Source organism: Tamandua tetradactyla, chromosome 17 (genome assembly GCF_023851605.1).
Source record: "Tamandua tetradactyla isolate mTamTet1 chromosome 17, mTamTet1.pri, whole genome shotgun sequence".
In the NCBI taxonomy this organism is placed as follows: Eukaryota; Metazoa; Chordata; class Mammalia; order Pilosa; family Myrmecophagidae; genus Tamandua; species Tamandua tetradactyla.
The window spans coordinates 37,976,495-38,003,944 of NC_135343.1; the positions used below are offsets into that span (position 1 = coordinate 37,976,495).

Consider the following 27,450-nt stretch of genomic DNA (forward strand, 5'->3'; position numbering starts at 1 on the left):
CAAGCTGTGTACCTAAGATTTGTACACTTCACTGTATCTAAGTTATACCGTAATAAAAACATACCAAAGATCAAGCTTAGCCCCCAGAGAGTCTAGGTTTAAATCTGGATCTGGAGTGACACCAGTATTTTTTTAAAGCTCCCTGGCTAGTGTTGTTAATATGTGACCCAAGTGGAGAAACTCAAGCAGGGGCTTGCGGCATATCCGTGTAGGCGCCGGCTAGTGACTGGTCTAAGCTCTTTGGAAGCCTCTGTGGACCAAGCGAATAAAGGAATAGGGAAATTTGTGTGGTGGGAGAGAGAAGCATTGTAATTTGTGAACCCCGACCCATACCCCTATATCCTCCTAAGACAACCCCACCCCTTCATATATCAATTTTGCAAATCTGCCTTGCACACCCCCACTGCTAGGCATCTGAGCCCCAGTAGCAGGGCCCTCCTGCTGAAGTGTCCCCAGAATTAAAGTTCTACAGCCTCAGGCGCCAGCCCCACTGTCTCTGGCCAAAGCACCCTAGAGTGAGCCAAGCAGCCAGGAGGTCAGCCTGGCATCTCGACACAGAACTGTGGGCCCAGGGGTGCAAGGAACAGGTCCACAGCCAGGCCTGTGTGTGCAGACACAGCGTTAACAAAGACACCAGAGAAGAATGAGCGAGAAGACTCTGGCTGGGGAGCTCTGAGTAAATGCAGTGTAAAAGCTTCGTGACTACGGCCTGGGGAGTCGTTGGAATGAGTATTTATGGCCATATTTTTCACTGAGCTTGGCAAGGAGGCTTCAGAAATGAAAGATTTTTTGGCACCAGAAGCCTTGCGCCAACCGGCGTATCTTTAAATTAAGTAGTGAAGCAGACGGGCTCTGAGTTACTGGACACTAATTCATGCCTCGGCATGAAAATTCAGGCTTCTCAGAACGAGTTCTAGCAATTAGACATTTAAAAATATCTAATGAATGCCAATGAAGGAAGAAAAGAATTAAGTGATGTCTACCCAAGTAGCTGTTTGAGGGTAGAAAGAGAGTGGACATTTTGTCCACAGGGGGCCTCATACCCGGGCCCTTTCCTATAGGGCTGACCCCCACTGGAACACCTCTAGTCTCCCCAGCGCCCCGAAGTCTGTTAAGCAGCCAGATTTTGAGACACCATCCACACTGCTGTCGAACCAACCATTCTTCGTCTCAGATCCCAAATATCAAAGCCAGACCCTCGTCCCATCCCTCTCTTCACTCTACTTTTGGTCTTTCAATGTCCCTCAATTCTCTGGCCTCGTGTCACCAGCTTTTCTCCCCCCTCTCCCTTTTTTTCTTTCTTTGTTGTCTTCTTTCCTTTTCCTTCTCCATTTTGGTTCCAAATCCCTTCACTGCTGCGCCATCATTGTGATTTTTGCATATCCTGATATTTACTTAATTTTTTAAAATACTGGATGATTTTTTCTTTTGATTCCCTTTTGAATGCCTAGATGAAAGTATTTAAAAAGGAAATTTTATATCCATTGAAAACTGTTAGTGCTTGCTATAAAATAGGAGGAAATTATAAAACAGTAAAATATATGCAGTGAAAACACAGCAATAGTATTTACGTCTAGCTAAATTTGGTTGCTGGCAGAAGGCTCTGAGGCCTAGTCAGGAAAGGAGATGGTCTTTGTTAAGAGGTGCTGAAGACAGACTCACGCCAAACTCAGGCTTTCTCCTTCACATCTCTAAAAGTGACAAGGAGGTAGGCTTATCGTTGTGTTATCGGATGCTGTGTGCTTTGATCATTTTTTCAATGACAAGGAAGAATGATGGGAAAGCTACTCTTGCTTCTTCTTTCTTTTCTCTTTCTCTCATTCCTTCCATTTCTACCAATTCCTTCACTTCTCCTCATCTCTTCCTTTTTCCTTCTTTTTTTTTACTCCAGTAGACAAACACTTTTTTATCTTTGATGTACTAACCACACATGAGGAAAAGGAAAAGAAAAAAAAAATTAAACATAGGAAACAGCACCCAAATAAGGTATCTAGCCAGCCTCTCTCCTGCCCTTTTTCTGCCTTGCTTCCACTGGCAGGTGGGCTGTCTGCCTTCCTCCACGCCCACCTTTGGCCCTCAAAAGGGGAGAGGAACTCTTTCCTGACTTAGTTTTGGCTCCTGTCAAAGGAGGAACACCACGGGGTGGCCCACCTCAGTTGCCACTCCCAGGAACGCGACCCACTCCAGTTCCCCAGGCAAAGCCCAGGCAGGACAAGCCCCGGTTGGGCTCACGTGGGCATGGAAATAGACCGATCCGGATGCTGCTCACCAGACCCCACAGCGCGGGGCCTGGTGGCTGAGTACGACATTGTTAAAAGATAGTTTCTAGAAAAAGGTAAAATCATGACTCCTGTAAAAGCATAAAAATCAGGATATGTTAAAGGATTTATTTTACTTAAACGACGTAAGAGAACCAGGCAGATGTTAAAGTTGTGTTGAGAGGAACAGTAAATGGAGACAAACATGGTTGTTGCTCCAGCAGAGAGGGGAAGGAAATCAAATATTTACCAGACAGGACAAAATTGGCACATTTACTGATTGTCTACAACTTCCAGATAGTTGCAAAATAGCTTAAAGACAATGAAGTAGGCTAGTCATCTCTTCACTCTGAAGGGTGTGCCATAAATAAAGCATAGATTTCCAGGGAATCATGCCAATTCTTAACCCAGGGAGACCCTACTCATTTGATTAATGCTTCCCGAGCTCCTTTGATGGCACACAACAGGTGTGAGGAGAGGACCCAGGTGTCACCACCGTCAGGCCACCTACCCCTCTGAGTCTCTTCATTAAAATGAGGGCCAGGAACCATAGGTGCTCTCTAGGCTCCTCTAGCTCTGAGAGATCTAGAATTTCAGGGCGCAAGACACTGATGTTTAAAAAAAATTAAACTAGCCCAAGGATTTATGATTCCTGGGCCCCAACTTGTCAACTGCTGCCCTGGGGGAAGGGGCAAGTGCATTGCCACCCTTAGGGCTTCTTTGTTTGCTGGGCAATCTCACACCCCCATCCTTCACCTCCTGAACTCTCTGGGGCCCCTGACCCCCGTGAAGACCCTCTTTCCTTGACCACGTGGTTTTCCAGGAAGTGGCTGGAGAGTGAGAGGAGCTCTTGGGGCTGATGTCTCTTCCCAGTCCAGAGCTCTGCACTTCTGTGGCTTCTCCCGGCTGCGGGCCGACGGAGGGTGAGCGCCAACAGGGCGCAGGGAGGCTGGGAGGGCGGTTGGGGCTGGCGCACCCGGGCGGGCCCCGCCCTGCTCTGGGGCTTACCAGGGCACGTGCCACTTCAGGGGCGTCCCGGCCGCGCTGCGGGGGAGTCTCAGGGGTGGCGGACGGCGCGGCGCCTCGGGAGCAATTCACAGGACAACTGCCCCGCCCGCCTGGAGCGAGGGGGCGGCACCGCGGGCTGGGGCTGGCGGGGCGGGGGGTGCACCGCGGGCGACCAGGGCCCTCCACGGGGGAGCTTCGTCCACGCCCCGCTCCTGCGCTCCCCAGCTGTCCCCGGGCCCCAGAATTAGGAAGAGCCAAGGAAGAGGGGGCGGGGGGGAGAAGGAATCCAGTTTCCAGTCATTTCAGTCCTAAATTCTCCCCGAGGCTGCCAGAAAAGATGCTAGTGAAAGGCCAGTTGTGTGGCCGGAGACTTTTCTCCAGACCTCTGCCCGGGGATCTGGATACTAAAGGTGCAGAAGAGAGGTCACGGGCCCCGTCCTACGGCGACATGTTTTGCTCGCTACTGACCCCTACTGGGGTGATAGGGGCACCTAGCCGGAGCAGGGAGGCGGCGGAGAGAATGAAACCAAACCTGGGCGCGACGTTTGGCTTCTTAAACCCAACCTCTGTTGGAGGATGGATTCTACCTAACCCCCAGGCCACAGATTTAGGGGATCAAATCTGTGGGATTCGCTTTCCTCCGAGCGGCCCCAAACCCTTTCACACAGTACTTCTCTTTTGCCTGAATCCCCCTAACATTTTGTTCTGCAGGAATGGGGATCCACTGAGGAGTTATAAGAAAATGAAGTAAATATGTGTCACCCCAAACCCAAAGAAAAGGATAGATTTGGGGGGTGGGGGTGGGGTCAGGGCAAGGCCAGGATGGGTCAGGGGTCCTTAATAGTTATTCATCGATCACCTAGGAGGTGCCAGGCTCTGTTCTAGGAGCTGGCTGAAGACTAATTTAGTAGGGTGATGCAGTAACCCAATTGAAAGATTTGGAGGGGCAGTAGGAGGTAAGAGCAATGGATGGGAGAGAAGAGGATGCCCGCAGGAGGGTATCTGGGGAGGGCCCTGGTGATGGGCTGGATGGAGGCTAGGGCCATGGCAGGACCTCCCCTTCACACCTACCTGGTCAACTTTTGCTGGCTTAAGTAAATGCTGATGCCCTTCCGACAAGATGGAATAGAACTATAAGTGGAAGAGCAGGTCTGGGACACAGAAAAGATAATGAATTTTGATTTGGATATATTGAGAGATAGTTAATGTTAATAGAAGTGAGTGAGAAGAAGGATTTTGGCCCCGAATCTATTCAAAGCTAGGCCTGGCTACTAAAAGGCTGTGAGACTTTACACAAGATGTTTCATCTCTCTGAGCCTCAGTTTCTTCATCTGTAAAGAGAGAGAGGTTTCAACACCTACCTTATGGCTTTTATTTGACTTTATGTTTTAGGATTTAATGACAGAAATCACTCAGTGCTTGACAATTCAGAAAATAAAAGCTGGGGGGAAAAAGATGAATAATAAGGAACTGAATGGTAAAAAAATAACTGCATTGATTAAATGTTACTATGAGCCAGGTACTTTACTAAACACTCTACATAATCTTATTTAATCTTCTTAATAACCCCATAAGCTAAGTATACTATGATCTCCAGTTTACAATTGAGGAAACTGAACACAGAGAGTTTAAGACACCTGATCAAAGTCACATGACTCATATGTGATAGAGCCGGGTTCAAACCTAGGTCTGTCTGGCTCCAAGACCCCGGATTTTAGCAATCACATGGATGGCTTCACAGCAAATAGAGTCCCGAGTGTAGAAGGAAAGTTTAGGCTAGAACTATAAAAGAGTCATCAAGATTTGATAATAGATGAAACCATAATTATGAATGAAATCATTCAAAAGGAGTGAGTATAATTGAGAAGAGGAGGACAGTGGAAGAGGAGCCCTAAAAGAAGGCTGAGCAGGAAGGACCAAGCAGGGAGAGTTATGTCAAGGGAGGAGAGCAAGCTTCAAAGAGTGAGGGTTGGTCAACAGGACCACACTGAGCAGCCAGCTGGTGGTCAGAGAAGAGTCCATTCCAGGGTCCTTGGAGATCCTGACAGGAACAGAGGTGCAGACAGAGGCCAGGTTGAAGGAAGAGCTAGGTACAGGCATCAAAAATTTGTCTTTCATGTAGCTTATCTGTTGAGAGAAGGAGAGGGTGACAGCTGGAGGTGGAAGCAGAGGAAAGGAGGTGAAGGGGTCTGGAATTCTGATGAATGTCATGGGGTAGAGAAAGGCCTTCTCCAAGTAACAGGAAAGGAGATACATTTTGAGCAAGAACACTGGAGGGTGACAGAGTTTGTGGCCTCAAACTTGTATCTTTCCTATAAAATTAGAGACATCAACTGCAAAAGGGTTGTGTGGGAGGTGGGTAGGCAGTTTGAGGGCCATGGTGAAGACTTGTCACCACCACTGAGGTGAAGGGGGCTAATGGTGTCAGGCTAACCAGCGGTGAACAATGGGACTGCTAAGCTGGGGCAAGTCACAATGGACTACAGGTTAGTCATTGGTAATGACAAGTGCATGGTTGGGTGATTTTCCCTAGCAGTCTCATCAGCCCAAGTTAGGGTGACCCACCATCCAGGTTTACCCAGGACTGTCCTAGTTTTAGCACCCTAAGTCCCAAGACCCAGGAGCCCCCTTAGTCTCAGGCAAATGGAAATAGCTTGTTACCCAAGCTCAGAAGTTGGAGCAGCAAAGACAGAGTTGGGTTGATCTGTGGTTGGGGATTGAGGGGGTGAGTGTGGGGACTGGAAGGAGCTGGCAAGAGAGGGGTGAAAGTAAACTATGATGCAATGATTCTGGGATGACATGAAATATAGTAATAACAGAACGTGGTCAATAGAACCCAAGAAACAGGGAGGGTCCTAGAGCAGGAGTGCCCTGTGAGGGTGTAGGATAAGCTTAATGGGAAAAAAGATTTAAAAAGCTTGGAGGAACAAAGAAATAGGGATCCAAATTGGAAAGGAAGAAGTAAAACTCTTATTATTTGCAGATGATATGATACTATACTTGAAAGATCCTGAGAAATCTACAGCAAAGTTACTTGAGCTAATAAACAAATTCAGCAAGGTGGTAGGATATAAAGTTAATGTGCAAAAATCAGTAACATTTTAATACACAAGCAATGACCCTAGCTGAGGAGTCAGTTAAGGAAAAAAATCCATTCAAAATGGCAACAAAAAGATTCAAATACTTAGGAATGAACTTAACTAGGGACATAAAGGAATTGTACACAAAAACTACATAACATTGCTAAAAGAAATCAGAGGAGATCTAAATAGGTGGAAAAACATTTCCTGCTCATGGATAGGAAAGCTAAATATAATTAAGGTGTCAGTTCTCCCCAAATTGATCTACAGATTCAACATAGTACCTATCAAAATTCCAACAACTTATTTTGAAGATCTGGAAAAGCTAACTACCAAATTCATGTGGAAGAGAAAGAGACCCGGAATAGCTAAAAGCATCCTAAAAAAAGAAGAACGAAGTGGGAGGATTAACACTCCCTGACTTTAAAGCCTATTATAAAGCCACAATGGTCAAAACAGCATGGTACTGGCACAAAGACAGAAGCATTGAGAATGCAGAAATAGACGGCCAAATCTATGGTCAACTGATTTTTTTTTTTTTTGCATGGGCAGGCCCCGGGAATCAAACCTGGGTCTCCAGCATGGCAGGAGAGAACTCTGCCAGCTGAGCCACCATGGCCCACCCTTTTTTTTTGGTCAACTGATTTTTGACAAGGCCCCCAAATCCTCTGAACTGGAACAAAATAGTCTTTTCAATAATTGGGTATGGAAGAACTAAGATATCAATAGCCAAGAGCAGCTAGAAGGACAAATCTGAGAGGATCGTATGGTAGCCCATGACAAACTCTGGGATCTATTCTGTAACTGCTTTTTTTTTTTGAAGAGTGCTTTGAAACTATTGCTTTTTTTATTTCTTTGCTTTGTGTACATGTTATATTATACAATAGTATAGTATAAAAAAAGTTAAAAAAAAAAAGCTTGAGGTAAAACAGTGAGGGTAGTTTGGGCTGCAAGTAACAGAAAAATAACTCAAACTAGCTTAAGCCACAGGAAAATATATTTTTGTCACGAAACAGGAAGGGCAGGTTTCAGGGTGGTTGATTCAGTAGCTCAACAATGTCATCAAGAATTAAGTTCTTTTCCTCACTCTGTTCTACCACCTTCAGTGCTGCCTTCACTCTCAGATTGGTGGGAAAATACACATGGCCACACCCACAGTAAGAACAGAGACCATTTCTTTGGGGGGTTTCTTTTAGAAGCAAGGACGTTTTTCTTAGATTCCCCTAGTGGACGTCCCTTCGCCTGTCGTTGGCCGGAACTGGGTCACATACTCATTCTGGAACCAGTCAGACCTACTCTAGAACTCGGGGTGCGGGCTTCTTTGGGGCTCATGGCTGCTTGGGGGAGGATGGATCTTGAGCAAAGCTGGGGTTCTGCTATGAAAAAAGAAGTGGAGAATGGTTGCCCTGAGCACAACCAATAGTGTCCCACAGAGGTGGTGTCACTATCGTGAAAACTAGTCAACTTTGTTTTGTTGCCTGCTCCAATTTTTCCCTGGCTCTTTTTTGCCTCTGGGATACGTTATGGATTCGTTAGCTTTAACCAACATGACAGTAAACCTTCTACCATTTCTTCATTAAAATACTCTGCTCTGGCCAAGCATGTCAAACCCTTGTCCCTAGAACACAACTTGTGTTTTCCCGCTTCCTCACCTTTTCCTCTCCTTGGAATGTCACCCCACTTCTAACGGGGACTCAGACCCCACCCATCCTTCAGGCTCTGGCCCAAACCCGATTGCTTAGCCTATAACCATACGGTATTGACGTCCCCCAAAAGAGTCTTCAAGACCATCCAGTCCAGCCTCATCTCTCTTCAGGGGTCTCACTACACAGACATAAGCTCCTTGAACATGGGTCCAGATTTACACTCCTCAGGGGGCCTCTCAGCCCCGGCACAATGACTTATACAACAGATGCTCACTAAGTACTTATCGACCGATGGATTAATCAATAAATGTCCACAAACAGAGGAGTGAGCTCAACCCACCCTGCTTTGACTCTGCAGACAGGCTTATTTGGAGAGTGAGCCCAAAGGAACGCTAGGAGGAGGGGCTGGCTCCAAACCAGGAGGTAACTGCTGGGCACCCTGGGGTCGCCTCAGGGTGGAAAGGAGAGCACGTACAAAGCTGAAAGGCACTGAAATTAGCACCCCTTGAAAGGACACGTTAAATGACAAATTATAACCCTTTGGCTGTCTTCTAAGATACACTTTTGGTATAATTTCTGCTAAAGTGAGTGCTGCTGCTGCCACCCCCGTCATTGGCAATTTTTATGTCAGCCCCTAAGGTCAGGATCTTTGATGGGGAGAGAGATGAACAGAGATCCTTGGAACAGTGCAGCCTCCCTGCAAACGCTGCCTTCCTCAGTCCTGGGAGGACTGGGATGGGGGTGGGGGACAGGGAGTTTTACTCTTAGTAGCAGCAGCAGTGTCAGAGGTCTGGAATTTCCCTAATCACTTTGGATTTCCAGAGAACCTGAAAGATTCTGAGGATTCTAGATCCACTCTAAGCCTCACTAATGGCTCGTTTCTTCTTCATGATCAGTGGTCCTGCCCAGGCCTGCTTATCTTGAGTTAATCAACCAGTCAGCTTGTTGGAAGACACCAGAAAAACATCAGAGAGAATCCCTGCTTTTAAGGAATTTGCCATGTAGTTGAGGCTCCAAGGTTTACACCTGCAATAAACATCTATGTGACTGCTCTGGTCTTCCCAGCACCACCTGCCTCCAAAGTCTGCTCAGACTAAACACACACACACACACACACACACACACACACACACACACACACGCACACAAAGCATGGAGTCCTTCCCGGAGATTTGCCTTCTAGAGCTAGAGAGGAAGAGGGGCATCTTCTCCTTGGTTACAAGGTTGTAAGGAAAGAAACCTGCAGGGGTCTGGGGCCATGTTCCAGCCTTGGGGTAGCAGCCAGCTCCCAAGAATGAAACTATCAAAGAGAAAAACATTCTTGAGAGAACCCCACAGAGACAGACAGATGGACTGTAAATCCCTGGTCTGCCAGGGCCAACACTAGCTGGCACTTTCCTCAGATGGGTTCCACGGGTCAATAAACGCCCTCTTTTTTTCTTTTCGCTAGTCCAGCTTGGCTTCGCATTCATGTCTTTGAGGGAGACATGCAAGGAGTGAACATACAGCATGTGGACAGCCAGCGTTGGAGTGGTTCTGAAGGGCGGTCTTGAAGCTGGTCAGGGAGAGGAGAGGGGGCATCCTCAGTGAGTAGGGGACATGAACAAGGCTCTCGTTAGACACGAGCAGTGCCAGTGGCCACCCAGGTCCTGAGGGTGGGTGTGGGTGGCTGAATGTGGAGATGGGGGCCAGCTGGGCAAGGTGCCCCGAGTGAGCCCTTTCTCCAGGGGTCCCTGGGCATCTGCTGATGGGAGCCAGGCCCCCAGGCTCAGGGGCCTCCAGCCTGGAGCTGGAGCTCAGGCGGGAGCCCAGCAGCTGTCTGACCTACACGGGGCCTCAGGCACACCTCCTCTCCAAAGGATAATCCCTTTGCACTTTATAAAGCAGAGCTTGGACTGTGAGCTCAGATTACACCGTGACTAACCAGGGATGCCATCCTGTAGCTGGCTTTTAAGATACTTTAATTTTGTCCACATCCCCCTCCGACTCATTCTATTCTTTCTACTTCCTTCCCCCCACCCCTCAGCATCACTTATTGCCCAGTTTTAAACTGTCTGGAAACTTGCTCACTACTGAGACCCTTGCTCTGGGAAGGAGAGGGGGCAGCTATGGGATCCCCAATCTTTACTTTTCAGAAGCCCCACTTGACACCCCAGCCAGCAGCTTCTGAATTTCAAACCAGTCAACAGAAGGCTTCCTGGGTGTTCTCAGGACAAATCTGATTTACATCCTGACAGAGCATTCTGGAACGCCAACTTGATCCTGGTTGGTTGTATTGGGCAATATTTGCCTTCAGGGCCTGTTTGCCAAGGCAGGGATCAGCTGCGGCCCTGAGACAGCCCTCCTCTGCCCCACCCAACCTCTGACCTGCCGACCTCACTCCTTCCTGTGGCACCAAGGCAGAGGCGATGCCCTCCCTTCTCAGCCTCCGTGACTCGGTGTGAGCTGGTGGCCGCTTCCACCCACACTCACATTCCACCGGCCAGCTCACTGGCGTCTCGGCGCTCGCTCGAGCCACAATCACCAGGCCCCTGCCTGGAGTAAATAGTCATCTCTTTATGGAGCAATTTACGACAAGGGCCAGCCCAGGATCGGAAGGGGTCACGTGTATCTTGCCCTCTGAGTGCATGCCTTTCTCCCCACATTTCCCTGCTAAAGCACAGCTAATAACTGACCTCTCCGAAACTTTTGTTTTGACCCCTGGGACATTTTGTTGATGGAAACTAGAGTCTTATTCCTCAGTGTTGTGTCCGGGACAGAGTTGGCCCAATACATGTTTGAATAAAAGGGAGGGTAAAAAAGAAAAGAATTAATAAATGGAGAGCACTTTTAGGGGATTCCTGTGCTTTCCCAGCACCTGACAGGTCAAAGCACCCCAAAAGGGCTCATTCCAGGCACACTGGGGAAGGAGAATGGTTAGAGGTCCAGGGTTCAGTGACATCTGAGTGGAGGCCGCAGCTCTGCACTCCAAGAACTCGGAAGTCAGATGTGATTGACCTTAGGCTCTGATCATCACCTGCGTACTGGGGTGACAGTTTCATATGTCATCAATTCCAGGATGCACAGGTTCTTCCATTTTAATATCTCTGGAATCATAACATGACTTCCAATCAACCTGGGGGCGGGAGGTTGTATCACTGTTACCCTGTAGGAGGAGACAACTCCCGGGAGCTGAGTTCAGGGGTGGCCATGTGACTTGCCCTGACCAATAGGGTGAGAGAGGAAATGATGTCACTTTCGGACTGAAGTTTTAAAAAATAGCTTGTGGTTGTTCACCCTGTGCCCTTCCTCATCCGCGCCCAGCAATCATCAGCAAAGTTCGTATGAAGATTGTTTTGCCAACCTCGTGAAGGCTGAGTGAAGGCAACGTGGTGCTGAGTTGTGGCCAAAGGACATTTAAGGGGAGAGGGGTAAACCTCTCTTCTTTCAGCCTTGAGATTCAGGGTCATTTGTTTTGACAGCTGCAATGTAGCATATTCAGAATGGTCCTGCAGCTTTCAGTTCATTGACAGAACTTTTCCTTTCTTTTTTGGCAGAAAGTAAAATAGTAGTGGGACTTACAACTGATGGTATTCCATGGAACACAATAGCACCTCCTCAGACTGCTAATTCATGTAAATCACTTAGCACAATGGCTGGCCTACAGCTAGTGTTCAGTTTGTGTTAGACATTGTTCTATTTCTGGCCTCATGCGAAGCCAGTGTTCAGTAGGTGTTTGGAGTAATGATGCTGATGACACATAAAGTTGGCAGCCCTCGCGGATCCTCTGTGGAATGAGAAGATGTATAAATAAGAACAAGTAAATAAAAATGTGGCTTTGGCACTTGCTATTGGAGGCTCTGAGGGTGGAGATGTTTCAGATGCCCTTCCTGAAAGTTACCATTGAAAAAGACACTTGTTTGGGTGTGTAACTGGGAATGCTGATTTTTATTCCTTTTCCTCTGTGTTTCAGTACTTATCTGGCCCAGGGATCCATCTGGAGGTTTTAGGTTTCTGGAAAGTTACCCTAGTGCATGGAATCTTTGTAGAATTTTGTATATTGCCCTAGGTATTCTTTAGGATTGGCTGGAAAGGGTTTTGGTGGAGATTGGCAAGTTATGATAGGTAGCAATGTCTAACTGAAGCTTGTGTAAGAGTGACCTCCAGAGTAGCTTCTCAACTCTATTTGAACTCTCTCAGCCATTGACACCTTATCTATGTTACACTTCTTTTCCCCCTTTTTGTCAGGATGGCATTGTTGATCTCATGGTGCCAAGGCCAGGTTCATTTCTGGGTGTCATCTCCCACATTGCCAGGGAGATTTTCACTGCTGGATGTCATATCCTACGTAGGGAAGAGGGCAATGGTTTCACTTGCAGAGTTGGGCTTCGAGAGAGAGCCACATCTGAGGAACACAAGTGGTCCTCTGGAAGTAATTCTTAGGCATGCCTATAGGTAGGATAAGCTGTCCACTACATACATAAGCTTCACAAGAGCAAGTTTCAAGATCAAGGACTTAGCCTACTGATTTGGGTGTCCTTAATGTTTGACATAGTATCAGGGGTTTCCCCCTTGGTAAAGTTTAATAGTTTCATTTTTTTTCTCTTATCCCTCAAGGAGCTTTGCCAATACTTTTTCATTATCTGGCTAATATACTCTGGGATGTATCCATGCATTACATTAAACTATACAGGATTAAAGGCCCTCATTCTTATTCTGGGCTCCTTGTGTTTGGATTGTGCAAATGATCTATTCAGACAGTTGAGTTAGATTGTATGGTATAGAAAATTTAGGTTCTGGACAAAATAAACCTTTTTCCCTTGATCTCAAAGAGTAGAGGAGGTTTTAAAATACAGACAATATCTTCCTTACCCCATATTCTGAATTTGGACGTCATGTTTTTGGTGCCACAGGATAAACACCATTCTCTTGCATAGAGCAAAATAGAAGAACCTTGAATTTTGTAGGATTAGGTATGAACCACAGATCCTGGTCTGAATATACCAGATATCCAGCTATTCTTTATCTTCTGTTTTGTAGCTCTGTCCTCTGGAACAATTATCTCCAGCAGTTTTGTAATCTGCGCCCCCAGTAGACCCAAAGACAATGAGAAGGTTCTGTAAGCTGGCTGGGCCTCTATAAAATTGTGAGGTCGATAGGTCATTTCAAAGAGGGTTTGTGGGATTGAAACCAGGAGCTCTTAACGCTATGACCAAACAGTGAACTTCTCCATAGGATGACATTGTCACTCTAAAGTGTCTTGTTTTTTTCCTAAGGGAGATACAAGGTGAAGTCATTTCATTGTAAACATAGTCCATGATGATGACGATGTGAATAACCAAATAAATGGCTCAAAGTTTTAAAAAAAAAAAAAAAAAAAAATTGTGAGGTCGACCAGATCTGGTTCTGACTTTGTTTCACTCCCCTTTTCATAACCACTTTCCATCCCTTCAGCATACCCTGAAGCTCATATTCCCTGCCTGCCTCTTTCTTCCCAGCTTCCATTCAGGAGGATAACAAAAGTAATTCATCCTAAAGTATTGACGTCTTATGAATTACATTCCTGGGGAGCATTTGCATTTTAAAAGGGAAACTAGGTAGTGAAAAAGGCATAGAAGGGAAACTAGGAAGTGGAAAAGGCAATTATGAGACAGTATGCAAGGCTGTGTTAAGGAACTGTTAATATCAAGAAACAGAAACTCACTCAAACTGGCTTAAGTTAAAAAAAAGAAGGCTTGTAGAAAACTGGAATTTCCATGAAACTCAACTGTAGACAGCACGCTGTGGCCTCATGGGAAATGAAATGTCTCCGAGCAGCTACTTTCTTCAGCTCTTTCTCACTCTCAGTTTCCATGATCTCCCCTATCTGTGTCCACCGCAGTCTTTTCACTCAGCAGGAGTCTTTCTTAACTCAATTATCAGCTTGCACATGGCCCCATCATGGTGCCTTGGCACCTCATGACAATGTGACTTCCTGTTTCAAGCCCTGACACTAACTGACGAGAGTCCTTATGACCTGGTCCCTAATTCTTGAGAGGGGGGTTCTGGCTTCAGGCAACCTATGGATGAATTCTATTTAGGTCAGATAACTGCCTCTGCAGAATTCAGTCAGCCATGCCCAGGGACATAGGTGTCGAGGGTATAGGGTGCTGCCACTTCTGGGCCAGCCCATTTCTCTAAAAAGATGGGGATGGTTGGTGCATCAGTCATGTTTTGGTTCATTCACATATGGCAGAATACCCAAGATAATAGCAGCTTAACTAAATAGAAGTTTATTTCCTTCTCATATAAGAGGGGAGCAGTCCAGGACTGGTATGGGAGCTTCTTGATCACGATCCTATATGTGGCATCTATCCTTAAGGTGACCTCCTGACCCAAGATGGCTGCTGAAGCTCCAGACATCATATCACATTGGGTTACAGGCTGGGAGAAAGACTAAAGCTTTCCTCTATCTCCGCCACCAGTGAGTCAGGTCCTTTGAAACAGCTTAACCAGAAATCCTACACAAAGCTTTCACTTCTTATCATTTCCAAAATCTAGTCACGTAGTCATACATTGCTGCAAGAAAGGCTTGGAAGTGGAGTTTGCTAGTGAGACACTTTGCCAACCAGAATAGATTAGGGTTCTACAGCCAAAAGACAAGGGAAAATGGGTAATGAAGGACTTATAGAATCTCTACCACAGCTGGGAAGGAAATAAAAACATCTTTAGTATGTTTATATGATTTCTTTTTCTGTAAAAAGGGTGTGGCACTTTGGAAATTAAAAATAAAGAAAGAAAGAACTACTTCAGGAAAACAAACAAAAAAAAAGAGAGAAACTCCGGAAAAGAGAGCTCAGTGCTTAATCCAAAGGAATGATTTCTGGAGATGGAATTTTAGACATCAGAGAGGGTTGCTTTAGATGTCGGAACAAAGCCTGCAAAAGTCAAGCCATCCCACTTGAAGACATGGAAGGCTCAAACGTTTGTGCAAGTTTTGCAGACAGGGATGGCCTTTCTTTCCAATACTTGAGGCTAAGGCTGGTCTGCACTTACCAATGTTACAGTGTCACTCAGGGTAGTGCTAAATTGGCTTAATAAGGTATGTGAAACTCAGTCTGCTCCAAATACAGTTCTCTTTTACTCCCCACTGCAACCCCCATGCCTGTCCCTCTCCCTGCAACTAATTACCTGAGAGCTCTTTCCAAAATGCAAAGTGAGTCTGTCTCTTGGTGGTATAAATCCATTTTAGGATCCCTGACCAAGGCTGGCAAACTCCCTTCCCATGGGGCGCCTTGCCTTGTTTCCAGCCCCACCTTCTGCCATCTCCTCTGCTTCCTTCCCTTCCCCACCTCCAGCCTCCAGCTTCTGCTCCCCGGGATGCCCCGCCCCCTTTGTCTATAATGATGGATAGTTTTAGGTGTCAACTTGGCTAGGTTATGGTTCCCAGTTGTTTGGCCAAACACTGGCCTAGTTGCTGCTGTGGAGGTGTTTTGTAAATGGGATTAGCACCTATAATCAGTTGGCTAAGTAAAGGAGAGTACTTTTTATCTTGTGGGTGAGCCTTGTCCAATCAATTGGGGGTCTTAGAGCAAGAACTGAGGGTTCCAGGGATCAGGAGGAATTCTTCCTCAAGATTATACCCTCCGTTCCTTCCTGAGTTTCCAGGAATTCAGACTTAAGACTTCAACATCATTCTTACTGGAATTTATGGACTCTGGACTTGACAGCCTCCACAATTGTGTGAGCCAATTCTTTATAAAAAAATCTTTTAATACACACACACATATAAATATATATACACACACACATATACATATCCTGTTGCTTCTGTTTCTCTGGAGAATCCTGACTGATTTTAGGGTTTATACCAACTTAGCAAATTCTCACTTTCCCTTCAGTGCCCTTTTCAAAACCATCACCTCCTCTAAGAAGTCTTCCTTGATTGCCCACAGGCACAGGCCTTTTTCTTTCTTGTGTGTTCCTGTGATACTTTGTGTACCCATCTGCCCCCAACTCTGTCTTCTCAACTAGAGCATCAGCAATTTCAGTGTAGGAACTGGGCTTTATTTTATCAGGCCAAGCACAGACCCTGGAACAAATGAGGTATTCAACGCAGTTGAGCATAATAGTTAAGAGCATAGGCTCTAGTGCCACCATGTGGGTTCAAAGCCAGTCTGTGCTACCTACTGTGACTTAATACTTCTGTGCCTCAGTTTCCTCACTCACACAAAAAGGAGATAATGGAGATTAACAGTACTTTCTACTCCATGGGGTGGTTCTGGTGAAAGTCAAATGAGGGAACATAAGCAAAGGGCTACGTGTGTGAGCTATTGATCTTATCTTGACTATTTCTGGATAATGGGCAACTGCAGCAGGAGGAGGCACAAGCCCTGCTCCTCACCAGTTGTATGATTTGGGTTAAGCAAGACTCTGAAAGACACAGGTTGATAATTACTTAAAAACAATTGGAACCGGTGACACACTGGCACGTCCTCCTCACAGAGAAGCTCTTGATTTCCACTGAAAAGGGAAGTTACAAAACACTGTTTCTTTGCTTGAGGCATCTTGCATCTCTCCTCCTCCCCAGTCCACTAGCAGGGAGGGCGTTTAGTAATCCAGACGAATGTTGGGAAAGGCTTGGTGGAGAAAGGGTTAAGCCCAGGGCTTTAGAAGGAATTGGGCTCTTGGGAAAGAAGGATTTCCAAGGTGGAGAATAAGGCCTCCCTGCATCCAGCTAAGGTCCTGCGAGGCATCGCCATGGTGGTGTAGAGGACGGATCTGTTTCGCATCTATGTGAGGCTTTTATTTCTTCTGTTCCAGAGAGGTTCAGTTCAACTGCATTATGGGGAGATGAGGCACAGAGAAGGGGAAATGCTTTGGCCAGCCGAGGTGGTTCAGGAAGTTTTTGAAAAGCTAAGACTAGAACCTTTATTCATTTGTTAACATATTTTTGGAGGCTGTTCCTGAACCAATTCTAGTTATGGAAGACAAGTGGAGAACAAGACAGGCAGAAATCTCTGACCTAATGGGGAAGGCAGGCAATAATCAAGAAAGCAAACAAATATATGTCATACTTTATTGATTTTGTTTCCTCTCACATTTTAACATCTCTGAAATTGGGATGGATGCATCTTACAATCAGTGGCATGACTTGAGAGCATTTTTTTCTTAGTGATACATAAAATAATGCTTTACCTTACAACCGATGGTACCTGGCCTCCTTGATCCTGATTTATTTTCCTTGCAATCAAGCTGCAGTAGAAACCCCTAGCCTGAAGTAGACAATGATTTCTATGAGTGATCTGGTCCTGGGGCTTCTTCAGAAATACTCGGTTCTCTCAGCTATTTTTCTGGGAATCCTTTGAAACCAATAAGCATCCTACCCGCATCAGTAAGGAAATCGGCTACAAATAAGAGAAAACCTGACCAACCGTGATTTACACTAAATTACACAACCTTCGAGCTGGTGCAGGTGCTCAAATAAGTCAGCAAGTACCCAAGCTTCTGTTGATTTGCTCTACCATCCTCAGCTCATGCCCTTAGTCCTCATGGTCACAAGGTGGCTGCTGTACCTCCTCGTGTCCACATTCCAGTCAGGAAGAAGGAGGAAGGCAAAAAGCATGCCAGTGTTTTGTTTTGCATTTCATTATTTATTTAGATGTAAAGCTTATTATTATTATTTTTTTTAAGTCACTTGGTTGGCTTTCCCTACATCTAATAGGGCAGTGTAGTATTACTTGCTCACCCTTAGCTGGAAACTGGCTATCGAGTGGATGGAGAGGAGAAGCCAACAGTATCTGCTCTACTGAAGAAATACAACACCACAGGTCTTGTGAGTGTTTTTGGAGTATATGTGTAATGGCAATGAGGTAGGAATCAGAAGGAAAAGGAGATACAGTTTCTACTCCTGAAGGGAATTGGCTAAACAGATCTGCCACCTTGAGACAAAGTCTGTGCTCCTTCACACTTGCTTCTAAAACATCTAGCCAATTCGAGGAACAAAATGGATTCTGGCCATTTGTGTTATGTTACTAACCATTTAGTGACATCCAAATAACAGGGAAATAAACATCCCAAGTGAACCCCTCACTCTTGGAGCAGAGCTTCAAGTCCTAGAGAAAGTGAGATGACTCCATTGAGAAGACAAATGGTTCATAAGGAAACGGGAGAGCTAGACTGGGAGACAGAAGGCAAGAAAGTCTCTAGCCAGATGCTAGTGCCTTGGGGGCAGGACTAGGGCCCAGTTAGATCCTTGTGTCAAGGGTGGGGGAGTGGGGTGGACCCGGGGTCCTTGGTGGGCTTGGCTGGTGGTGGGGGCTCGGGGCACGGGGCTGGAGCAAGCATTAACAAACATGCCACCTCGACTGCCTTCTCTGCCTGTCTGATGGGTTTGTCTTCCCACATACCCTTTCCTTCTAGGCTTGTTGACTGACATGACGATATAATTCCTATATACTCAAAGAATTTATTTGTACTTACAGCAGTAGATAGAAGAACGGCCATGCTCCTTCTGTTCCCTTATGCATACTCCTTTGCAAAATGATTTTGCATTTCTCCCGTCAAGAGATGCAAGCCTTTTCTCTACTCCTTGAATTTGGACTTCTCTAGCAACTTGCATTGAATAAGGTTAAGTCATTTGTACAGCCCTGAGCTAGGCCTCAAGAGAAATTGCCAACCTCTGCTCTCTTTCAGAACTCACATAAGCAGGCCTGAGTCAGCCTGCTGCAGGATGAGGGACCATGTGGAGCAGAGAGGGGTGCCCCAGCCAAGGCTATTCTCAATCAGCCAGTCCCCAGTCAACCCCAGAGCACTAGTAAGGCAGAAGGCAAGCCTGGCTTAGCCCACCCAGCCAAAATTGCCAAACTGCAGAACCATGAGCCGCAAGAATGGTTGTTTTAAATCACTAAGTTTTGGGGTGATTTGTCACATAGAAAAAGCTAACTGGTATACCTACTGTGTGCCAGACGCTGACTAGGGACTTGATGTAATTGCATTATTTCTTTTCCCTTATCTGAGGACATCTGTATTTGGGGGAGAAATAGTTTCCCAAGCCACCCCTTAGTTTACTTCTTCCTGTTCCCCCATTTTGATTGAATTTCTATCTGGTCAGTTGCTCCAAAGAGCTTTCAGTCTCTGGTAAGAGGACCAGAATATTCTGTGCTAACCCCCTAACACTCCTCACTCTCCTATCACTTTAAGGTGTGTGATGTGAGGGAGGAGGTGCTGAGCGTTCCTGCTGAAATACATCTAACCTTGCATTCTGCAATCAGTTCTCTGGAGAGCTTTCTAGCTGTTTTAAAGCCTATGCATGTTCCAAGATGCAGGGATGAGGAATGATCCTTTAGTGCACACACTGAATACTCCTAGGAAGCAAAGGTTACCAGATTTGTTCTATGCATTAAGGATGGGAATAGATGGCAGGTGGAAGCTAAAGCATTCAGCAGGATGATGGTCACCAAAGTAGTGACCACGATGGGTGCCAGCCTCAGGCCGCCTCATGCAGGACCCCAGGCTGGTGGGGCTGCCCTGCTTGTAGCTGCACGTGTGTGCACGTCCTCACTCTGGGTCCTGTTGTGGGATCCTTTGGGTTTACCACAGGCCCTTGGGGTAACAGACACTTATTTAAAGGCAGGGTAGCTGCCAAAAGATAATCGCTTTAAATGTAAAACTACAAATCATTAGGGGTAATGTGAAGCCAACTGCAATAAAAGCATTGGCAGTATTTTACTTTGACTTCATTTTTGCTTTTCTTTCATTGCCAACCTTGTCTGGAGGTGCTGCTGGGGAGCCTGTCTGCACACACCATTCACCCTGCAGCTGTGGCGATGGTACTATCCACTCAAGGAGGACAAGAGTGGGAGCTGAGAAGGAGAAGGGGAAGGAGCCCTCCCATGCACACAAACCAGTTGTTTCCAAGAAACCCAGATTCAACTTTCTCAACATCGGTTTCTTCATTCACCCTCTGGGCAGTGAGTGGGAATGTTCAGTTTCCTCTGGGAATTGAAAATCAGTTTTAATGTTTAATCCAAAAGCCTTCCTTCATCAAATGGGCAAAGAAGGCTTGTAAATAACCAACTGGTTGGGGTTGTTTCCTTTGCTACTACGCGTGGGTCTCTTCTAGAGGGGGCAAGGCTTGTAAACACCTTGGCCCTTTAAAGGTTCAGAGTCCAGTGCTGTGTCCTTTCTTCCCAAGGGGATGTGAGATGATTAGAACGTGGTCACTACTCAAGCTCTTCCCCTTATATCCACGCCGAGGTAGATATTATTGAATTGAAGATCTGTCAAAAAGAACAAGTAAGCACTGGAACAAGAAAAGAAAGGAAAAAAAGTACTGGAGGGTTAAAACACTCTTTTGAATGGTTTTATGCTAAGCCTTCCTCCAAGGAAGGAGGTGCAGGTTGGATAACCAGTTGCTGAGAATACCTGCGAAGATATTCCCCAAAGACAGTCATTATCTCCAAGGTGTGAGGACTGACAGGATTTGTCATCAAAGTTTGCAGAGTTGAGAACCGTCTCTTTAGGGCTGTGTGGGTCTTGCTTCATATTCTTTTTTAGTTCCCCTGTAGCCACCTGTTTCTGAGGAACTCAGTCATTTCATGACAAGGAAAACCCAGAGGCTGAAACTAGAGCTGATTTCCCAGAATCTCAGGTACTGTGAGCAGAGAAGACTGCGAACTTCTTGGACAGGAACTCCCATGCAGTTGCCACGTGCTTCCAGCAACAGCCTGTTCCTGGTGACAGAGCAGGAAGCCAGTTTTGCTGGGAAATACTGCAGGGGTCCTTACTGTGTTTTCTTGGGGAAGGGCTGAGCTTCCACCTGTTCACAGCAGAGGCCAAGCCAGATGAACTGTGGTTGGGATCTGCTTTCTCTATCAAAAGTGCTCAATCAATTCCTAACCATGGGAACTGCCTTAGATCAATAACCCCATAACTCTTATTCTGATGTTTGTCACATGAGCCCTTGAGCTCATCTGTGAATGAGGTCTGCCAGCCTAGACACCTTCTCTTCCCTGAAACCAAGGACCTCTGAAGCACACTTGAGATGGGTGTGAAATGTACAATTTCAAAGGAAGCTATGTCATTCAGCCAGATGGTCCTTAGCCTATCACATTATACACAGCCTAGGAGCAAGGTGGCATTTACAGTGATTGCACTGTCCACAGCCCCATAGCTAGGGCAACTTCTCCTTCCCCAACTTCTTTGCTCAAGAAAATAATAGCAAGCATTGTGCATTCATTCTCTGTTGTGGGGTGAATTGTATCCCTCTAAGAATATATGTTGAAGTCCTAACCCCTGGTACCTGTGAATGTGACTTCATCTGGAAATAGGACCTTTGCATATGTCATCCAGTTAAGATGAGGTTGTACTGATTAAGGTGCGCCCTAAATCCAATGACCAGTGCCTTTATAAGAGAAAGGTGAGGGAGATTTGGGGAGAGACTCCAGTGAAGAAGGCCATGTGACCAAGGAGGCAGAGATTGGAGTGAAGCAGCTACAAGCCAGGGGACACCCAGGAATGGAACACCAAGGGCTAGGGGAGACGCAATGGACAGACCCTTTCCCAGAGCCTTCAGGGAGAGCATGGCTCTGCCTACATCTTGATCTCAGATTTCTTGTCTCTTGAATTCTGAGCATAAATGTCTGTTTTGGTTTTTTTTTAATTGTTTAAGCTTTTTATTTTGAAATTCTTTCAAACTTGCAGGACAATTATAAAAATAATGCAAACCCCAGTCAAAGAGTTCCGACATACCCCCAAGCCCCCAGAAACCCAAATCCACCATTTTAAAACATTTGCTGTTACCGTTCTATCCATCCATCAGTCTATCATTCCCTCCACCTAGCTGTCTGCCTATCCATCTTTCTATGTGTCAGGTCGCCTTATGAACACTTGAGTGTGGGTTGTATACCTCATGCTCCTTGAACATTTAATATACTATGTATTTTTCCTAAGAACAAGATACTCACTTATGTAATCACCTTAAGTGGAATTATCAACTTCAAGAAACTTAACACGGATATGAAGTTTACCATCCATATTCCAATTTTTCATAGGTTCCAAAAATAAGCTTTGGGGCTTTTTCTCCTTCATTATTAGATCCTATCCAGGATCGCATATTATTATTATTGTCTCTAATCGTTTCTTCTTCTTTTTTTTGAAACTGTGGAAACATATATACAGCAGAAATTTCCCCATATCCACCATTCCAGAGCCTACCACTCAGTGGGTAGAATTCTCACCGGCCGTGCAGAAGGTCAAGGTTCAACTCCCCACCTACGCACTTCCCAGACAACAAACAAACAAGCAAAACAAACTAAAAACAAGCAAGCACACAAAAATTCAACAAGTGGTGGTACAATAACAGGATACTCACATGGAAAAACATTGAAATTGATCCCACCATATAGTATAAAAAAAAAAAAAGTCTTTTCTGTCACATGGCAAAGATTTTTTTTTTTAAGTTTTTGTCTGGAATGTCCCAGATCTGATTCTCATCCTGGATGGTTTGTAATGCTTGAATCTTCTCCCTTGCCTGGGCCATTGCCTACTGTTTCTTTGTATGCTTCGTTGCCTTTTGTTGCAATCTGGACATTTTGATATTTTAATGTGTTATTGTTGGCATTTAGATCCTGAGGTGTCTGTTCCTTAGGCTTTTATCCAGCCTGGGTTATGACAGAGCTTTCCCTGAAAGAGCTGACAAAGAAGAAGGAGGAAGAGGAAGAAGAGGAGGAGAAGGAGAAGGAGAAGGACAAGAAGAAGAAACAGGAGAAGATGCTCTTCCCAGTCTTTGCAGCACTGTCCTTCAGAGCTTATCCCTATAATAGGTTTAGAGAATAGTGTGAGGCCAAAGCATGGGGGAACCCCTGATCTTTTCTGCGCAAGTGTTGTTCTGGACATGTGCATGTTCCCCTAGAAATTCCCGGTTATATGGATGTCCTCTATTCCCTAGGAAATACTTTCCTTATGGCTTTGGGCACTGTACTTATGTCCCACAGACAGCAATGCCTTGTCCCAAGCAGCATGACGTGACTGCTTTTCCACCACGTTCTGTAAGAGAACTCAGTGAACTGCCTGCTATACACAGGACAAGTTCTGGGACAGCAAGTCCCTCAGGATGCCACCAGCAAGACTGGGCCAGATATACATGCTCCCAGTATATGCACCAGGGTACTCTGCTCCCTCTGAAACTGGGGCCAAGCATCCACAGTGGGAGCAAGGCTGAGTCTGCACTGAGCTGGTGAGGGGTAGGGGAAGGGCTGGCCAGGGCACCACTGGAAATTACTGCTTTTAAGTAGATATTTTTCTTGCTTCAGCTTTTCTTGTTACTACAGTCCTTTGTTTACAGAAACTTTGAGAAAAATATTTTTGCTCATTCTTATGGATGTTCAAAGAGCCTGTGTAATTTCTGTTGTTTTAAGCCACCCAGCTTGTGGTACATTGTTACAGCAGCCTTAAGAAACTAATTTATTCTCTATTGCTGTGTAATAATTTGCTCCAAAACTTAGCTGCTTAAAGCAACAATAAACATTTATCACCCCATGCCATTTTTATGGCTTAGGTATTCAGGAGTAGCCTAGCTGGGTGGTTTTGACTCAGGGACCCTCATGAGGTTGTAATCAAGATGTCAGCCAAATCTTCAGTCACCTGAAAGCTTAACTGGGGCTAGAGGATCTGTTTCCAAGATGGCACCCTCTCATGGCGGGCAAGTTGGTGTGCCATTGGCAGGAAGCCTCAATTCCTTGTCACGTGGACCCTCCATAGTATTACTGGAGAAACTTCACAACATGTCAGCTGGTCTCTCTCAGACAGTGATCCGAAAGAGAGAGTAAGTTAAAAGTCACAAGTGTTTTTTTTTTGTTTGTTTTACCTAGCCTTCATGTTCTAGTTTGCTAGCTGCCAGAATGCAAATACCAGAAACAGAGCAGCTTTTAAAAAGGGGAATTTATTAAGTTGCTAGTTTATAGTTCTGAACCCATGAAAATGTTCAAATTAAAGCAAGGCTATAAAAATGTCCAAATTAAGGCACCAAGAAGAGGTTACCTTCACTCAAGGAAGACCAATGATGTTCAGGGTTTCTCTCTCAACTGGAAAGGCACATGGCAAACACAGCGACTTCTGCTTGCTTTCTCTCCAGGTTTCTTGTTTCATGAAGCTCCCCCAGAGGCATATTCCTTTTTCATTTCCAAAGGTCTCTGGCTACATGGGCTATTGTGGTATTCATCATTCTGAGGCTTTCTCCAAAAACGCTTCCTCTTTTAAAGGATTTCTGTAAACTAATCAACACCCACCTGGAATGAGTGGAGTCACAACTCCATGGAAACCATCTAATCAAAACCTACCACACGCAATTGGGTGGGTCACATCTCCATGGGAACAATAAAAATACTCCCAGACAGCAATATTGAATAAAGATTAAAAAGCATGGCTTTACTGGGGTCCGCCACAGATTCAAACAAGCACACCTTGGATGTCACATACCATAATCTCTATAATTTCCTATTGGTATGCTACAATAAATAAATAAGTAAACCCTCAGAATTTCAGTCAGGGGATTAACACAACAAAAACTTATTCCTTGGTCACATTACATTGAAGAAAAAAGACAGTTAATTGCACTATCACCCTCTGGTTAAGTCTACCAGACAACAAGCATTCTCCCCATTTCTACAGCATTACAAATTAGATTTTAGTGTCTCATCTGACAACTGAAAAGACAGCAAAGATCCAAGACATGAAAGGAAAATCTCCAAAGTGAAGACAGGAAATACGGCAGCCAAGTCAACCAACCGAAACATCAAGAGACACTTGGAAGAAGCAGAGAAGCAGGAACAATGCAGGAAATATATGATTACTAAAAGTCATAAGACTAGGAATAAGAAGAATATCTATGACTGCTCAGGGAGATTGAAGAAAGTATTGCAGCCTTGATATATGATTAGGATGCGTTTTTGTTTTTGGTTTTTTTTTGATATTTTTATATATAGAAACAACTGGAGAATCAAAAAAGAGCTCTTAGAAAACAAAAATAGGGCAAAATTGAAACATTCCACAGACGGTCTAGAAGATAAATTTGAGGAAGTCTCCAAAAACAGAACAACAACAATAAAAAGGTAAAACAAAACCAAAAATGGGGGGACAATAAGAAAATAAAGGAATATTAGAGAAAAAAAATCCAAAAGAACTAAGAAAAAAAAATGAGCAGAGAAGAAATATCGAAGAAATAACAATTCTCAAGTGAGAAGACAATGAGCCACATAGAGAAAAGTCTCACTGAGTGCTCAACATACTGGATGGGGAAACCCGACCTAACGTAGACCATGAGAAGGATGGAGAGATCACAAAAAGTTCGAGGGAGAAGGGAGTAGATGACAATTTAAGGAGTAGCAATAAGAATAGTGTCTTAGTTTCCCAGATGCTAAAACAAAATGCCAAACAACTGGAATTTATTGGTTCATACCCATGAGCTCAAAATCGAGGTGGTGTCAGCAAGTTGACTTTCTCCCAGGAGCCTGTGGCATTCTGGGGCTGGCTGCTGGTGATCCTCGGCCTTTGGCTTTTCTGTTACATGACAATACACATGCAAATGTCTGTCCCTTGCTCTTCTGGGTTCTACTGACTTCCAGCTTCTACTTCTCTATGAGGCTTTCTCTTAATAAAGCTTCAAGTAACAGGATTAAGGCTGTCCAGTTGGGCCCCACCTTAACTAAAAATGACATCTTCAAAAGGTCCTATTTACAGTGGGTTCATGCTCACAGGACTGTGTTAAGATTAAGAACCTGTCTTTCAGTTTTCCGGGTCAAGATGGCAGCTTAACAACGTGCGCATTTTAGTTCGTCCTCCAGAACAACTACTAAATAACCAGAAACAGTACAGAACAGTTCCCGAGCCACGTCAGTGACTAGACACACAGCATACCCCAGTCTGGACCAGCTGGACCAGCTGCGAGCACCCCCAGAAACGTGAGTTCCTGAAGCTGCACCAGCCAGTGCCCCTCCCCCACAGGCCGCTTCCCAGAGGGGAAAGGAAAGGACTTTACCAGCAGCAGGGACTGGGCACAATCAAATGCCAATTGTGGAACTAATTAACAAATTCTAACTACTGAAAATAGGCCCCCAGTTTAGGTGAACCTGATCAAAGCGGAGGTTGCTCAGTTTTGCCCCGGCGCCAAAGGAGCAGGACTGACAGAAAAAGGGGGGAAAAAAAAGAAGGAAACAGAGGTTTTCGTGGCTGTGTTTCTACAAAGGCTTGACTGCCTCTGGATACAGTGGCAGGACTTTTCAGGCTGCAACTACCCCAGGCATAGGCAGAAGTGAGCTCTTTTGGGGGCGTATCTGGAGCCTGTGCCTTCCCCAGGGGAGGGGTGAAGCCCCACCCAGGTGGAATCCCTCCATCAAGGAATTCAGACACCAGGGCTTGGTAATTTGAAGCCATTAAAACCAGCCTACAGGGGTGGGCCGCGGTGGCTCAGCGGGCAAAGTGCTTGCCTGCTATGCCGGAGGACCTCGGTTCGATTCCCGGCCCCAGCCCATGTAACAAAAACGGAGAAACAGAATACAATAAAACAAGAAAATGTTTCAAAATGTTTCCCTTTCTTCCTTCCTTCCTTCCTTCTATCCTTCCTTCCTTCTCTCTGTCTTTCCTTTAAAAAAAAAAAAAAAAAAACCAGCCTACAACCTCTCCTCTGTCTCCACCACACCACCAGCAGGGAGAGTCTGCCAAAGTTAAAGGTACCGCATCATCTTATGCTGGTGGGACCTGCAGTCAGACAAATGCCACATACTGGGCAGCATAAGAAAAACAGAATCCAGAGACTTCACAGGAAAGTCTTTCAACCTGCTGGGTCTCACCCTCAGGGAAAACCGACACAGATGATTCTTTCCTCCTGATAGGAGGCCAGTTTGGTCTGGGAAAATCTGACTGGGGTCTATAATATCTAAGTACACCCTCCTAAGTGTGTGTGTGTGGGAAAGGCACCACACAAACAGGGCAAGAAACAAGAAAACAAGAACTGAAAACTTCTCCTCTGTTAAACAAAACTTAAGCTAAAGGTCCGGATAAAGCTGAACGGAATGTCAAAGAACAGATAGAGGGGCAGGCCGCGGTGGCTCAGCGGGCAAAGTGCTTGCCTGCTATGCCGGAGGACCTCGGTTCGATTCCCGGCCCCAGCCCATGTAACAAAAACGGAGAAACAGAATACAATAAAACAAGAAAATGTTTAAAAATGTTTCCCTTTCTTCCTTCCTTCCTTCCTTCTCTCTGTCTTTCCTTTAAAAAAAAAAAAAAAAAAAAAAGAACAGATAGACAACAAATTCATCCAGCAAGAAAACCCTAGATAAAAGAAGTGAAAGCAATCTCCAGAATAAACTAATTAAGGTAATTAAATGCCTAGACACCAGCAAAAAATAACAAATCACACTAGGAAAATTGAAGATATGGCCCAGTCAAAGGAACAAACCAGCAATTCAAATGACATACAGGAGCTGAAACAATTAATTCAGA

The 27,450-nt window shown here is 45.3% G+C and overlaps 1 long non-coding RNA gene and 1 other non-coding gene across 2 annotated transcripts; both read left to right on the top strand.

Moving 5' to 3' along the window:
• Positions 1–5,809: 5,809 nt before the first annotated feature.
• On the top strand, positions 5,810–19,924 carry LOC143661574 (uncharacterized). The gene is made up of 3 exons (XR_013164698.1): positions 5,810–5,991; positions 9,443–9,578; positions 19,728–19,924. It is a non-coding gene; the product is annotated as an uncharacterized LOC143661574 (long non-coding RNA).
• LOC143661818 (small nucleolar RNA SNORA25) lies at positions 13,129–13,259 on the top strand. The gene has a single exon (XR_013164863.1). It is a non-coding gene; the product is annotated as a small nucleolar RNA SNORA25 (small nucleolar RNA).
• Positions 19,925–27,450: the final 7,526 nt, after the last annotated feature.